This window comes from Chiloscyllium plagiosum, unplaced genomic scaffold (assembly GCF_037043375.1).
Source record: "Chiloscyllium plagiosum isolate Xiang-an unplaced genomic scaffold, Cpla_swu_hap1 HiC_scaffold_26, whole genome shotgun sequence".
Lineage (NCBI taxonomy): Eukaryota > Metazoa > Chordata > Chondrichthyes > Orectolobiformes > Hemiscylliidae > Chiloscyllium > Chiloscyllium plagiosum.
Genome location: NW_028270164.1, coordinates 19,007,000 through 19,021,372, shown reverse-complemented (window position 1 = coordinate 19,021,372; position 14,373 = coordinate 19,007,000). Strand labels below are relative to the sequence as shown.

Genomic DNA, 14,373 nt, shown 5'->3' with positions numbered 1-14,373 from the left:
CAGAGAGGTCCAAACATTGAAGACAGATTTAAAGAAGCAGTCTACAGCGTCAATTGATACTACATTGTCCCACTTCCTGTTCGATTAAAGGACCACCCCACATGTTACAACAGGGTTAGCTCCAGCAGACTTGCAGATGGGGAGAAGTCTTGCACCAGTTTAAACCTGATATTTCCACTTGGGGTAAGGGGTAAGGTGAAATTCAGCAGGAACAGCAATGTTGGCCACATGCCTCCTCTTAGCGAGAGAGACAATTTAATTTGGGGGTGAAGTTTGGTGCCGGAACCAAGGGGTCTGGCCCTGTATGATATGAGGCAAGGTTAGCATGAGGTCAAGTCCCATGACTTACAAAGTTCGGGTAGGTGATACTGTCTGGAACAAACACGAGGATCACCTGTTAGCTTGTAAATGGGGCAGGAGCAAAACATACCTTGCCCCTCAGAACAGCCCGAAGGCCTGGCAGAAACTGTAGGTTCTCCCCCTCCCTCCAGTGGTGAGGAAACCTCAGAGTCTGTTTGGATGATACTGCCGAAAGAAGAGGAGGAAACTCACCCGAAATGCTCCAGACAGGTAAGAGACAGGTACAGTCTGGTACACATCGCCTGTGTCAGAGTCTGAGTCAGAGGAACCAGACCTGAGGTGAAAACATTGCGGGAAAAGCTACAAGAAAAAGACCAGGCCTACATCCCTGGACTTAGTAGGGGAGGGAAATGGTGATTAGAATCAGGTAGATCTTGTTGAGTACGAGATCCTTGATTGGGGTTGTTAACCTGGGCCAATCAGGGAGCGCGCGCGCGCGCACACACACACACACACACACACACAACTGCAGTAGTGTGGGGGTAAAGAAAAAGGGGAAGTAAAGAAAATATAACCAGGGGAGCCTTATGGTTCAGGGGATTGATTCTGAGTGGGGTGGCCACAGTATGTGTTCTACGCACAAGTAAACAAAGGGTGACTTGGTGAAAGGATACCAGCGATGTTAATGTGTAATTTTATAATCATTTGTCTCAGCCTAGTTTCAGTCTTTTGCTGACTGGTGCACATATTCTCACGTAGGCCTGTTTGTTTGTTTCTTCAACTGGACTTGAGAGTGATACTGAGGTTTTTGAAAGCTTAAATTTGGCAGCAGGAATGAGTGATTTGGGAAAACATAATTGATGCAAAGTTTACTGCATGCACCCTGTTTAAATTACTGAAATTAATTCCCAGCCAAATTGACTATTCTGCACTGAACCTCCTTCAACATGATGAGAGTTAAGTCAGAAAATAACTGGCTGTTTCCTGAAGCAACTTTGTTGGAAATGAGCAATTACTGTCCTAAAATAGGGCAATGCAGAGAGAAAACAAAAAGCTGTTTCCCGTTTAAGACAGCCCCCTGTGAGTTTGAGTGGGAGGATTAGAAAAATTCACCTCATGTTGTGCATGGCTATAGAGGCAGAGCTCAAAGTTATCAGAAATCATATCTAAACCATATTTCCTGTAATTCTGGGTGTGTGAGACTTCCAGTTCTTATTTTGGTTGTGTTTGCCAAATATAAAAAGGTTTATGTGTATGTAGGCACTGTCATCAAGTCCAGAAGTACTGAAGTATTTATTTTATCACCATGGAATTTCACTGAATACAACATGGGAGCATTATCTCTCATGTCTTCTGGGATATAGGGTTGGATTTTCCAAGCCTCATCGTGGCACCAGGAGGAGATGTTTCTAGGGGTTGGAAAAGGGGCGGGGGGGAGGGAAGAGTCACTTTGGGAGATTCTCCAACAAATTCCTGCTGCTGGGTACACATTCTGTATGCTAGCCTGGAAAGCCAAATGGGTGTCTGCTCTGTAGAGGGAGACAAACGATTAACATTATTGAAACTTCAGTTAGGGGCAATCTTGTGTTTTTTTTCACCATTTTGGCAGTGGCACAACACCCTGACTCCACCAGATCATTGGAGGCAATACCCCTGAAGCAGGTTTGGTAGACATTAGGACCAGAGGATTCATGCCATAAAGTGAGGTGTGTGTGTGTATGTGTGTGTGTGTGGGGGGGGGGTTCTTTAAAAGCACTGAAAGCCTACTTACTGTCCTTAAAAGAAAAGCCAGCCCACAGTCGGCCAATTAAGAAGCCACCTCCAGTGATATTGATGAGCCAGTATTGCGACCAGCAAGTGTATAATTGAGAAACCCCATTTCATCCAGATGTTACTCTCCTAAAGCCTTGAGCAATATCTAGGCCATGGATCCAAGGACATTGATGGACCTAGGATAGCTTAATCCAGGAGGAGGAAGAGAATTTGACATTACCCAGATGAAAATTCCCAGGACCTGCACATTAGCCTTGGTGGGATATGAGCTCAGCTACCCTGAACATCATTGGGTCTCCGGATACTAGGTCAGTGATAACACATGTTGCCACCACCACCCCAATGTTTGCTGATTAACACATACCATCTGTTGGCTGTTTAATCAATAGCCCTCCATGTTGAACAACATTTGGAGGAAACATTGGGGAGGTTGGGGAGGCAAGGGTACAGGATGTGCTATGTGAGGGGGGACTTAAATCTCAACCAATACGAGTGGCTTGGCAGCAGCAAGCTGGCCAAGTGCCAAAGAACAAAGCTGCTGGATTGGGTCTTCAGCAAGTGGTGTGGGAACCACCAAGAGAGAAAAACATGCTTGACCTCCTCCTCACAAATATTTCTGCCACAGATGCATCTGTCCATGATGGTATTAATAAATGTGACCACCACACAGTCCTTGTCGCAGCAAAGTCCTGCTTTGTGAGCTGAATGGAATAGATTAATTCTAGGCATCCACGAAATGCTATGGACCATCAGCAGCAAGATTATACTCCAATGCAATCTGCATCCTCCTAGTTTGGAATATCCCCAACTCTATCATTACCAGCAAGCCAGGAATCAACCCTGACTCAATCAAGAGCACCCCTCAAGAAGGGTTACAGCTAATGGGTTTGTAGCTCAGGTTGAGGTTCTGGATGTAGGTTTGCTCCCTGAGCTGGAAGATTCGTTTTCAGAAGTTGTGTCGTCATACTCGGTAACATCTTTAGTGAGCCTCCGGATGAAGTACTGGTGGTGTAGCCTGCTTTCTATTTATATGTTTGGGTTTGTGATGTCATTTCCTATGATGTCATTTCCTGTTCTTTTTTTTTGCAGGGGGTGGTAAATGGGATCCAAGTCGGTGTGCTTGTTGATAGAGTTCCAGTTGGAATGCCATGCTTCTAGGAATTCTCATGCAGTCTCTGTTTGGCTTGTCTTAAGGTGGATGTGTTGTCCCAGTCGAAGTGGTGTGCTTTCTCATCCATATGTAAGAATGGTAGTAAGAGTGGGTCATGTCTTTTTGTGGCTGGTTGATATTCGTGTATTCTGGTAGCTTGTTTTCTGCCTGCTTGACAATATGGTGTTTGTTGCGGTTCCTGCAGGGGTTTTGTGGATGACATTAGTTTTGCTTGTTTGTGTGGGATTTTTCGGGTTCATTGGCTGCTGTTTTGGTGTGTTGGTGGAAATGTGGGCTGCCGTGGTGCCAGGGGGTCTGAGTAGTCTGGCGGTCATTTCTGAGATGTCTTTGATGTAGGGGAGAGTGGCTAGAGTTTCTGGGCATCTTTTGTCTGCTTGTTTAGGTTTGTTGCTGAGAAATTGGCCGATTATGTTCTCTGGGTATCTGTTCTTTTTGAATATACGGTATAGGTGATTTTCCTGTGCTCCGTGTAGTTCCTCTGTGCTGCAGTGTGTGGCAGCTCTTTGAAATAATGATCTTATGCAGCTTCATTTGTGGGTGTTGGAATGATTGCTTCTGTAGTTCAATATTTGGTCTGTATGTGTTGTTTTCCTGTAGATGCAGGTTTGAAGTTCTCCATTGGCTGTTCGCTCTACTGTGACATCTAGGAATGACAGTTTGTTGTTGTTTCTCTCCTCTTTAGTGAATTTTATGCCAGTAAGGATATTACTGATCGGGTATTATACATCAAAGACATCTGGGAAGTAGCTGCCGGGCTGCTCAGACCCCTTGGCGTCATGGTGGCCCAGGAATCCACCAGCGCATTGGAGCAGTGGCTGGTGAGCTTGAAAGACCTTATACAGACAACGGGCAGGATTAATGTTGTTTGCAGGATGCCATCCGGGAGCTGTGATGGGCACTGCATTGGACGGGCAGATGGGGGGGGGGGGCTGGCCGCCGGGACGCATGGACATTGACTGGCCACAGGAAGGCATGACCCACTCTCAGTCGTATCCTTACATTTTAAAATGAAATGGAAACTGCATTTTTGAGCAAATTCCCTAATTTCTAACTTACAAACAGCACTAAAACAAATGAACACTATTAAAAAATGTCTTAAATGTTTTGCTCAACAAATTTCAATTAGTTTTATTAGAAATGTCATCCCTGCCCCAAACTTAATAAATCTGTGTTGCCTTTTCCCATAAATCAAAGTACACTGCTCAGTGTTCCTCCTTAATTATAGCTTCCAATAACCACCCCAACAAGAGAATTTAGATAGGCAGGTTTCTTTTTAAATGCGGATTTATTTTGCAAATTTTCAGAGAGAGGAGACTATTTCTAAATTGAGGCAGCACTGGATGACTATGGCTAAAATATATGTCATTCCCTGTCATGCTGCTGCTACTAGTCCTATTCTTATCAGGAGATTTGCTGTCATAGTATATCGTGTTCATCTATCATTAACGTGCACTTTAGATTTTCTTTAATCACTCTGTGTCATCCATTGTCCCAATTATGTCTAGGTCAACCTTTTTGTCTCTTTGATTATCTTTTAAAACCCTTAATTTGATCAAGGTCCCCCATGGGAGACTGATTAGCAAAGTTAGATCTCACGGAATACAGGGAGAACTATCCACTTGGATACAGAACTGGCTCAAAGGTAGAAGACAGAGGCTGGTGGTAGAGGCTTGTTTTTCAGACTGGAGGCCTGTGACCAGTGGAGTGCCACAAGGATCGGTGCTGGGTCCTCTACTTTTTGTCGTTTACATAAATGATTTGGGTGTGAGCATAAGAGGTACAGTTAGTAAGTTTGCAGATGGCACCAAAATTGGAGGTATAGTGGAGAGCGAAGAGGGTTACCTCAGATTACAACAGGATCTCAACCAGATGGGCCAATGGACTGAGAAGTGGCAGATGAAGTTTAATTCAGATAAATGTGAGGTGCTGCATTTTGGGAAAGCAAATCTAAGCAGGACTTATACACTGAATGGTAAGATCCTAGGGAGTGTTGCTGAACAAAGAGACCTTGGAGTGCAGGTTCATAGCTCCTTGAAATGGAGTTGCAGGTAGATAGGATAGTGAAGAAGGCGTTTGGTATGCTTTCCTTTATTGACCAGAGTATTGAGTACAGGAGTTGGGAGGCCATGTTGCAGCTGTACAGGACATTGGTTAGGCCACTGTTGGAAAATTGCGTGCAATTCTGGTCTCCTTCCTATTGGAAAGATGTTGTGAAACTTGGAGGATTTGAGCTATAGGGAGAGGCTGAACAGACTAGGGCTGTTTTCCCTGGAGGGTCAGAGGCTGAGGGGTGACCTTATGGAGATATACAAAATTATGAGGGGCATGGATAGGGTAAATAGGCAAAGTGTTTTCTCTGGAGTCGGGGAGTTCTGAACTAGAGGGCATAGGTTTAGGGTGAGAGGGGAAAGATATAAAAGAGACCTAAGGGGCAACTTTTACACACAGAGGGCGGTACGTGTATGGAATGAGCTGCCAGAGGAAGTGGTGGAGGCTGGTACAATTGCAATATTTAAAAGGCATTTGGATGGGTATATGAATAGGAAGGGTTTGGAGAGATATGGGCTGGGTGCTGGGCAGGTGGGACTTGATTGGGTTGGGTTATCTGGTCGGCATGGATGGGTTGGACCGAAGGGTCTTTCTGTTTCCATGCTGTACATCTCTGAGTAAGTACAAGCACTGGGACAAGTAGTTAATATCTTGGTTACACTCTGGGTGTCTAGTGTCATGTAGCAATATGGTTGCTTTTGGAGAGATTTTGGAGAGAAACCACTGATTCTGGAACCTGCCATGTTGAATTGTTCTGTGATTAAATAGATGAATCTGTTTACAAATGCTCACTGGGTTTGGTCAGTTGAACCTAACTGTAAGAGCTCGAAGCTAGAACTGAAGCACTGAGTAGGCATTTCAAAATTGTGAACAAAATCATGAACTAATGTTATTTCTCCATAGATCTAAGATACAAAATATACAATGGAACTGTTCCCTCAGCAAATGCCAAAACTTCAGTTCAAGAGTAGAGGAGAAAGTTTGCAAAGAAAACTAAAAGCATTGAGAGCAGTGTCAGAATTCAAATTCTACCATGCAGGACTTGAACCTGAGTCCCCTAAACATTATTTGGGTCACTAGATTAATAGTCCAGCAATGATACCACGAGGCCATCACCTTTCCCAAATTCCAATACAAATCAATCTAACACCGCCCCTTGACATTCAATGGTGTTACTGAATCCCCCACTATCAACATCCTGGGAACTGTCGTTGATCAGAAACTCAACTGGACTCACCACATAAACACAGTGGCTAGAAGAACAGGTTGGAGGCTGTGAATACTGCAGTAAGTAACTCACCTCCAGACTCCTGAAAGCCTGTTCACCATTTAAAAGGACCAAGTCAGGAGTGTGATGGAATACTCCCCACTTGCCTGGTTGAGTGCAGTCCCAGCAACACTCAAGAAGCTTGACACCATCCAGGGAAAAGCAGCTGCTTGATTGGCACTGCATCCACAAGCATCCAGTTCCTCCACTGCCAGTGTTCAGTTGCAGCAATGTGTACTATCTACAAGACACACTGCAGAAATTCACCAAAGATCCTCAGACAGCACATTCCAAAACCATGAGCACTTCCATCTAGAAGGACAAGGGCAGAACCCTCAGGTTCCTCTCCAAACCTGACTTGGAAATATATCGATGTTCCTTCACTGTCACTGGGTCAAAGTCCTGGAATTCCCTCCCTGGATGAATAAAGAAATTGAGAATTTGGTTAAGAAAAAGAAGGAAGCATATAAGGTATAGACAGGACAGATCCTTAGAAGAGTATAAAGGAAGTAGGAGTATACTTAAGAGGGAAATCAGGAGGGCAAAAAGGGGACATGAGATAGCTTTGGCAAACAGAATTAAGGAGAATCCAAAGAGTTTTTACAAATACATTAAGGACAAAAGGGTAACTTGGGAGAAAATAGGGCCCCTCAAAGATCAGCAAGGCGGCCTTTGTGTGGAGCCGCAGAAAATGGGGGAGATATTAAATGAGTACTTTGCATCAGTATTTACTGTGGAAAAGGATATGGAAGATATAGACTGTAGGGAAATAGATGGTGACACCTTGCAAAATGTCCAAATTACAGAGGAGGAAGTGCTGGATGTCTTGAAACGGGTAATGGTGGATAAATCCCCAGCTGAAAATGTGTTGCTGGAAAAGCGCAGCAGATCAGGCAGCATCCAAGGAGCAGGAGAATCGACGTTATGGCCATGAGCCCTTCTTCATTCCTGAAGAAGGGCTCATGCCCGAAACGTCGATTCTCCTGCTCCTTGGATGCTGCCTGACCTGCTGTGCTTTTCCAGCAACACATTTTCAGCTCTGATCGCCAGCATCTGCAGTCCTCACTTTCTCCTAGATAAATCCCCAGGACCTGATCAGATGTATCCTAGAACTTTGTGGGAAGCTACAGAAGTGATTGCTGGGTCTCTTGCTGAGATATTTGCATCATCAATAGTCACAGGTAAGGTGCCGGAAGACTGGAGGTTTGCAAACATGGTGCCACTGTTTAAAAAGGGTGATAAGGACAAGCCAGGGAACTATAGACCAGTGAGTCTGACCTCAGTGGTGGGCAAGTTGTTTGAGGGAATCCTGAGGAACAGGATGTGTATGTATTTGGAAAGGACTGATAAGGGATAGTCAACATGTCTTTGTGCGTGGGAAATCATGTCTCACAAACTTGACTGAGTTTTTTGAGGAAGTAACAAAGAGGATTGATGAGGGCAGAGCAGTAGATGTGATCTATATGGACTTCAGTAAGGCGTTCGACAAGGTTCCCCATGGGAGACTGATTAGCAAGGTTAGATCTTATGGAATACAGGGAGAACTAGCCATTTGGATACAGAACTGGCTCAAAAGTAGAAGCAGGAGGGTGGTGGTGGAGAGTTGTATTTCAGACTTGAGGACTGTGACCAATGGAGTGCCACAAGGATCGGTGCTGGGCCCTCTACTTTTTGTCATTTACATAAATGATTTGGATGTGAGCATAAGAGGTACAGTTAGTAAGTTTGCAGATGACACCAAAATTGGAGGTGTAGTGGTCAGCGAAGAGGGTTATCTCAGATTACAACAAGATCTTGACCAGATGGGCCAATAGACTGAGAAGTGGCAGATGGAGTTTAATTCAGATAAATGCGAGGTGCTGCATTTTGTGAAAGCAAATCTTAGCAGGACTTATACATTTAATGGTAAGGTCCCAGGGAGTGTTGCTGAACAAAGAGACCTTGGAGTGCAGGTTCGTAGCTCCTTGAAAGTGGAGTCGCAGGTCAATAAGATAGTGAAGAAGGCGTTTGGTATGTTTTCCTTTATTGGTCAGAGTATTGAGTACAAGAGTTGGGAGGTCATGTTGCAGCTGTACAGGACATTGGTTAGGCCACTGTTGGAATATTGCATGCAATTCTGGTCTCCTTCCTATCAGAAAGATGTTGTGAAACTTGAAAGGGTTCAGCAAAGATTTACAAGGATGTTGCCAGGGTTGGAGGTTTTTTTTCTTTTTACAATAGGTGCAGGAGTAGGCCATTCTGCCCTTCGAGCCTGCACCACCATTCAATATGATCATGGCTGATCATCCTTAATCAGTATCCTGTTCCTGCCTTATCTCCATAACCCTTGATTCCACTATCTTTGAGAGCTCTATCCAACTCTTTCTTAAATGAATCCAGAGACTGTGCCTCCACTGCCCTCTGGGGCAGAGCATTCCACACAGCCACCACTCTCTGGGTGAAGAAGTTTCTCCTCATCTCTGTCCTAAATGGTCTACCCCGTATTTTTAAGTTGTGTCCTCTGGTTCGGGACTCACCCATCAGCGGAAACATGTTTCTTGCCTCCAGAGTGTCCAATCCTTTAATAATCTAATATGTCTCAATCAGATCCCCTCTCAGTCTTCTAAACTCAAGGGTGTACAAGCCCAGTCGCTCCAGTCTTTCAGCGTAAGGTAGTCCTGCCATTCCAGGAATTGACCTCGTGTACCTACACTGCACTCCCTCAATAACCAGAATGTCTTTCCTCAAATTTGGAAACCAGAACTGCACACAGTACTCCAGGTGTAGTCTCACCAGGGTCCTGTACAGCTGCAGAAGAACCTCTTCGCTTCTTTGCTCAATCCCTCTTGTTAAGAAGGCCAGCATGCTATTAACCTTCTTCACTACTTGCTGTACCTGCATGCTTACCTTCATTGACTGGTGCACAAGAACACCCAGATCTCTTTGTACTGCCCCTTTACCTAAATTGATTCCATTTAGGTAGTAATCTGCCTTTCTGTTCTTGCCACCAAAGTGGATTACCACACATTTATCCACATTAAACTGCATCTGCCATGCTTCTGACCACTCACCTAACCTGTCCAGGTCACCCTGTAATCTCCTAACATCCTCCTCACATTTCACCCTGCCACCCAGCTTAGAATCATCAGCAAATTTGCTAATGTTATTACTAATACCATCTTCTATATCATTAACATATATTGTAAAAAGCTGTGGTCCCAGCACTGATCCCTGCGATACCCCACTGGTCACTGCCTGCCATTCCGAAATGGAGCCGTTTATCACTACCCTTTGTTTCCTATAAGCCAACCAACTTTCAATCCAAGTTAGTACTTTGACCCCAATACACGTGCCCTAATTTTGCTCACTAACCTCCTATGTGGGACTTTATCAAAAGCTTTCTGAAAGTCCAGGTACACTACATCTACTGGATCTCCCTCATCCATCTTCAGAGTAACATCCTCAAAAAGTTCCAGAAGATTAGTCAAGCATGATTTCCCCTTCATAAAACCATGCTGACTCTGACCTATCCTTTTACTACTATCCAGATGTGTCGTAATTTCATCCTTTATAATAGACTCCAGCATCTTTCCCACCACTGAGGTCAGACTAACTGGTCTATAATTTCCTGCTTTCTCTCTCCCACCTTTCTTAAAAAGTGGTACAACATTAGCCACCCTCCAATCCGCAGGAACTGATCCCGAATCTATCGAACTCTGGAAAATAATCACCAACGCATCCACAATTTCTCGAGCCACCTCCTTCAGTACCCTGGGATGTAGACCATCAGGTCCCGGGGACTTATCAACCTTCAGGCCTGACAGTCTCTCCAACACCAATTCCTGGCAAATATAAATTCCCTTAAGTGCAGGTCCTTCAGCCACTGTTACCTCAGGGAGATTGCTTGTGTCTTCCCCAGTGAACACAGATCTGAAGTAACAAATCAATTCTTCTGCCATTTCTTTGTTCCCTTTAATATATTGCCCTGTTTCTGTCTTCAAGGGTCCAATTTTAGTCTTAACAATTTTTTTGCCTTTCACATACCTAAAAAAGCTTTTACTATCCTCCTTTATATTTCTGGCCAGTTTACCTTCGTATCTCATTTTTTCTCTGCGTATTTCCTTCTTAGTAATCCTCTGTTGTTCTTTAAAAGCTTCCCAGTCCTCCATTTTCCCACTCATCTTTGCTATGTTATACTTTGAGCTATAGGGAGAGGTTATAGGGAAGGCTGAACAGGCTGGGGCTGTTTTCCCTGGAGCGTCGGAGGCTGAGGGGTGACCCTATGGAGATATACAAAATTATAAGGGGCATGGATAGGGTAAATAGGCAAAGTCATTTCCCCGGGATCGGGGAGTCCAGAACTAGAGGGCATAGGTTTGGGGTGAGAGGGGCAAGATATAAAAAGACCTAAGGGGCAACCTTTTCACACAGAGGGTGGTACGTGTATGGAATGAGCTGCCAGAGAAAGTGGTGCAGGCTGGTAGAATTGTAACATTTAAGAGGCATTTGGATGGGTATATGAATAGGAAGGGTTTGGAGGGATATGGGCCGGGTGCTGGCAGGTGGGACTAGATTGGGTTGGGATATCTGGTCGGCATGGATGGGTTGGACCGAATGGTCTGTTTCCATGCTGTACATCTCTATGACTCTAACGGCATTGTGAGTCAACTGGACTGCAGCAGTACAAAAAGACAGTTCACCACCCCCTCCTTCTCAAGGGCAGCCAGGGACGTGCAATAAATGTTGTCCCAGCCAGCGATACCCACATCCCACAAAATAAATAAATAAAAAAAATTACACTACGTGTGAAAAGGATGCTAATTGGTTGGCAAGTTGACTCTGATTGACCAAGGCATTGCTGTTAAGAATGCCTCAGGCAAATGTTCTTTTGTTTAATTCAAAAATGATACATTGTCTGGCAATTTTCCTGTTTCCTTTAGGTTACAGGTCCCTGTATGTGAATTTATGTGGATTCTAGCAAAGATAAGTGAGCCAAATTATGAGCTTGACTTTTGTTGGCATTTTAAGTTTTGCTTGAATGTGCTTCTCTGATTCTTTTAGACATTGAATTCTAAATTGTAACACCTCACTAACTTTCTGCTGTTTGCCAATTCACTGTAAAGCTCAGTTCTTTGACAACTAACTCTCCCTCAATGAAATTTGTTTCTACTTAGTTATTCTATCAAAATCCTTATAACTGAATCTCCCTAAATCCCCTGTCTCTATGACCTTCCTAATAAATGTCCTCTGCACCCTCTAAAGGGCCTGATATTCTTCAATAGGATCCCTATCAAGCATGTTTCTGACTGAGTTCCATCTGTAGACTGGGAATCTTTGCCCAAACGTGGCCTCAAAGCAATGGCAAGAAAAGGGACTGGTCTGTCTCCTCTTCACTTTCCACCCTATGATTGGAATGCCTTGGTTGGAATTTTGATCCTGAATTGGTCCAGAGCCAGTCTGGATCATGCCTGAGAGTCACTGCACAATGTGTAATCTTTCCTCTCCAGTGCTGTTGCCAAATGTTAGTCTGATAAATACTTCTGACCAATTCCTTAAATTATGCAATCATCCATATTTGACTGCCTTCTTCATTATTTCTTAATTGCTATGTCATCAGCTTTATAAATTTTCCCTATATCCGACTCCCTTGAAATCCCTGAATTCATTCAAGCGTAACTTTCATCCTCGAGGATCACTAAAAGACCATAAGATATGAATTAAATCAAACATAGGGCTGCGGCTAAATTTTGGCAACTTTCTGTTGTTCATGAATCATAGAGAAAGCACTCAATATAATCATTACCTTATGAATTAACTTTATGATTTAGAAATTATTGTTTACAATACAAGCTTTCAAATACTTAAACATGCTTTAACTACACACCTTTTCCTGTTGTTTTAAAAGAGAGCCCAACTGATTTATTTTGAACAGATTTAAACAATGGTCAAACATAAATGAACATGTTAACCAAATGTTGCTGAGTTTTCTGGGTTGCATCTCCTTCTAACCTGGTAAATTTGGATGGATCACAACATTGAAGTGTACAGTTTTTGAATGATCAAGCATTTTTGAGAGATTAGAAATTAGGGTGGCATGTCTTTGCAGCAAAGATCTTAAGGAGGAGAGAGTTAGATCACAAAACTTGAAAGGTATTGAGATAAACATTTGGAGAAATCATGGTACCTTTTTGAGTCCTTGTCTTGTGTATGCATCTTCTATACATCTATGATGGTAGGGTCAGATCTAATACCATTTGACAAGTATATTGATCTGAAGAATTGGCCCATATTGACTAGACATTTTGCACTGTTGAAAGCAAGACTTTTTTTTGCTGCTGCCATAAGGTGATGGAAACTTGTGTCATGCTTATGTTTAGTTCTTCCGAGGACTATAATGCCATCTGCAATACATAAGAACATAAAAAAAAGGAGTAGGCCATTCATTCCCTCAAGTCTGCCTCACCATTCAACAAGATCATGACAGATCTGCCTAAGCCTCAGCTTCTATTTCATGTCAGTTTCTCAGAACCCTCAACCCCTTAATATTTTTGAATCTATTGACCTTCTCTATAAATACATGCAGTGCTCTAGAGTTCACAAGTCTCTAAGCTAGAAAATTCGAGGCAATCATTACCCTCAGGTAGAAAAAATTTCTTCACATCTCATTCATTTAAATGAATACCCCCTTATTCCGTAGCTATGTCCCTAAGTATGCCATTCTCCCCATGAGAGGAAACATTTTCTCAACATCTACACTGTGAAGCTCACTTGGAATCTTTTATGTTTCAGTAAGACTACGCCTCATTCTTTTAAACTTCAATGAAAGAAAAGTTAATGCTTCTCATCTGAGGAAGCTGTTTAGAACCTCCAATATCATTAGATCCTTTCCTAAATACAGGGATTGAAACTGTACACAATACTTCAGGTACGGCCCCACCAACACCCAGTACAGATGTAACACGTTTTCACTAATTTAAATTCCAACCCACAGCAACATAAAGCAGAATTTCATTTGCTATCTTCTATGGAGACAATCTCGTCGATTTTCACAACCACATGCTGCTGCAATATGTCCCATTTATGGATAATCCAAATGTTAATACAGGAATGTAATGCTGAAGATCTGAAATAAAACAGAAAGTACAGGAGAAACTGCGCATCTGCAGTGAGAGAAACTCTTTGCAGAATATCTCCACTCTGTCTATAAGAACGACCCCAACCTTTGGGTTGCTTGCTATTTCAATGTACTATCTTGGTCTCAAGCTAATGTTTCTGTTCTCAGTCAGCTGTAACGTTCCACTGAAGCCCAATCCAAGCTAGAAGAGTACTACCTCACTTTCCCTTTAAAGCCACTAGGATTCAACATTGAATTCAAAAACTTCAGAGCTTGACCTCTGCTTTTCATTTTGATTACAACCCCGTACTGCTCTCCTCCCAGTTTCTAGTCCCATAATACTCTTCCTCAAACTTAAGAAGGATGAAAAATGATGGTTAGAGTACTAAGAGTAAAAGGCAAAGGGAATGCTTAGGGCATGGACAGGGTAAATAGACAAGGTCTTTTGCGTGGGGTGGGGGAGTTCAGAACTAGAGGGCATCAGTTTAGGGTAAGAGATGAAAAATTTAAAAGGGACCTAAGGGGCAACGTTTTTACACAGAGGGTGGTGCGTGTATGGAAGGAGCTGCCAGAGGAATTGGTGGAGATTGGTACAATTCCAACATTTAAAAAGCATCTGGATGGGTATATGAAAGGAAGGGTTTAGAGGGATATGGGCCAAATGCTGGCAAATGGGACTAGATTAGGTTAGGATATCTTTTTGGCATGGACAAGTTGGAC

At 43.2% G+C, this 14,373-nt stretch overlaps 1 long non-coding RNA gene across 1 annotated transcript in view; it reads right to left on the bottom strand.

Moving 5' to 3' along the window:
* The window catches only part of LOC148145105 (uncharacterized), an 89,629-nt gene that overhangs the window by 54,502 nt on the left and 20,754 nt on the right, over positions 1 to 14,373 (bottom strand). The window contains exons 3-4 of the long non-coding RNA XR_015750906.1: positions 12,724 to 12,940; positions 6,594 to 6,976 (exon numbers count right to left, since the gene is read on the bottom strand). This is a non-coding gene — a long non-coding RNA (uncharacterized LOC148145105). The remainder of the gene's footprint in view (positions 1 to 6,593; positions 6,977 to 12,723; positions 12,941 to 14,373) is intronic.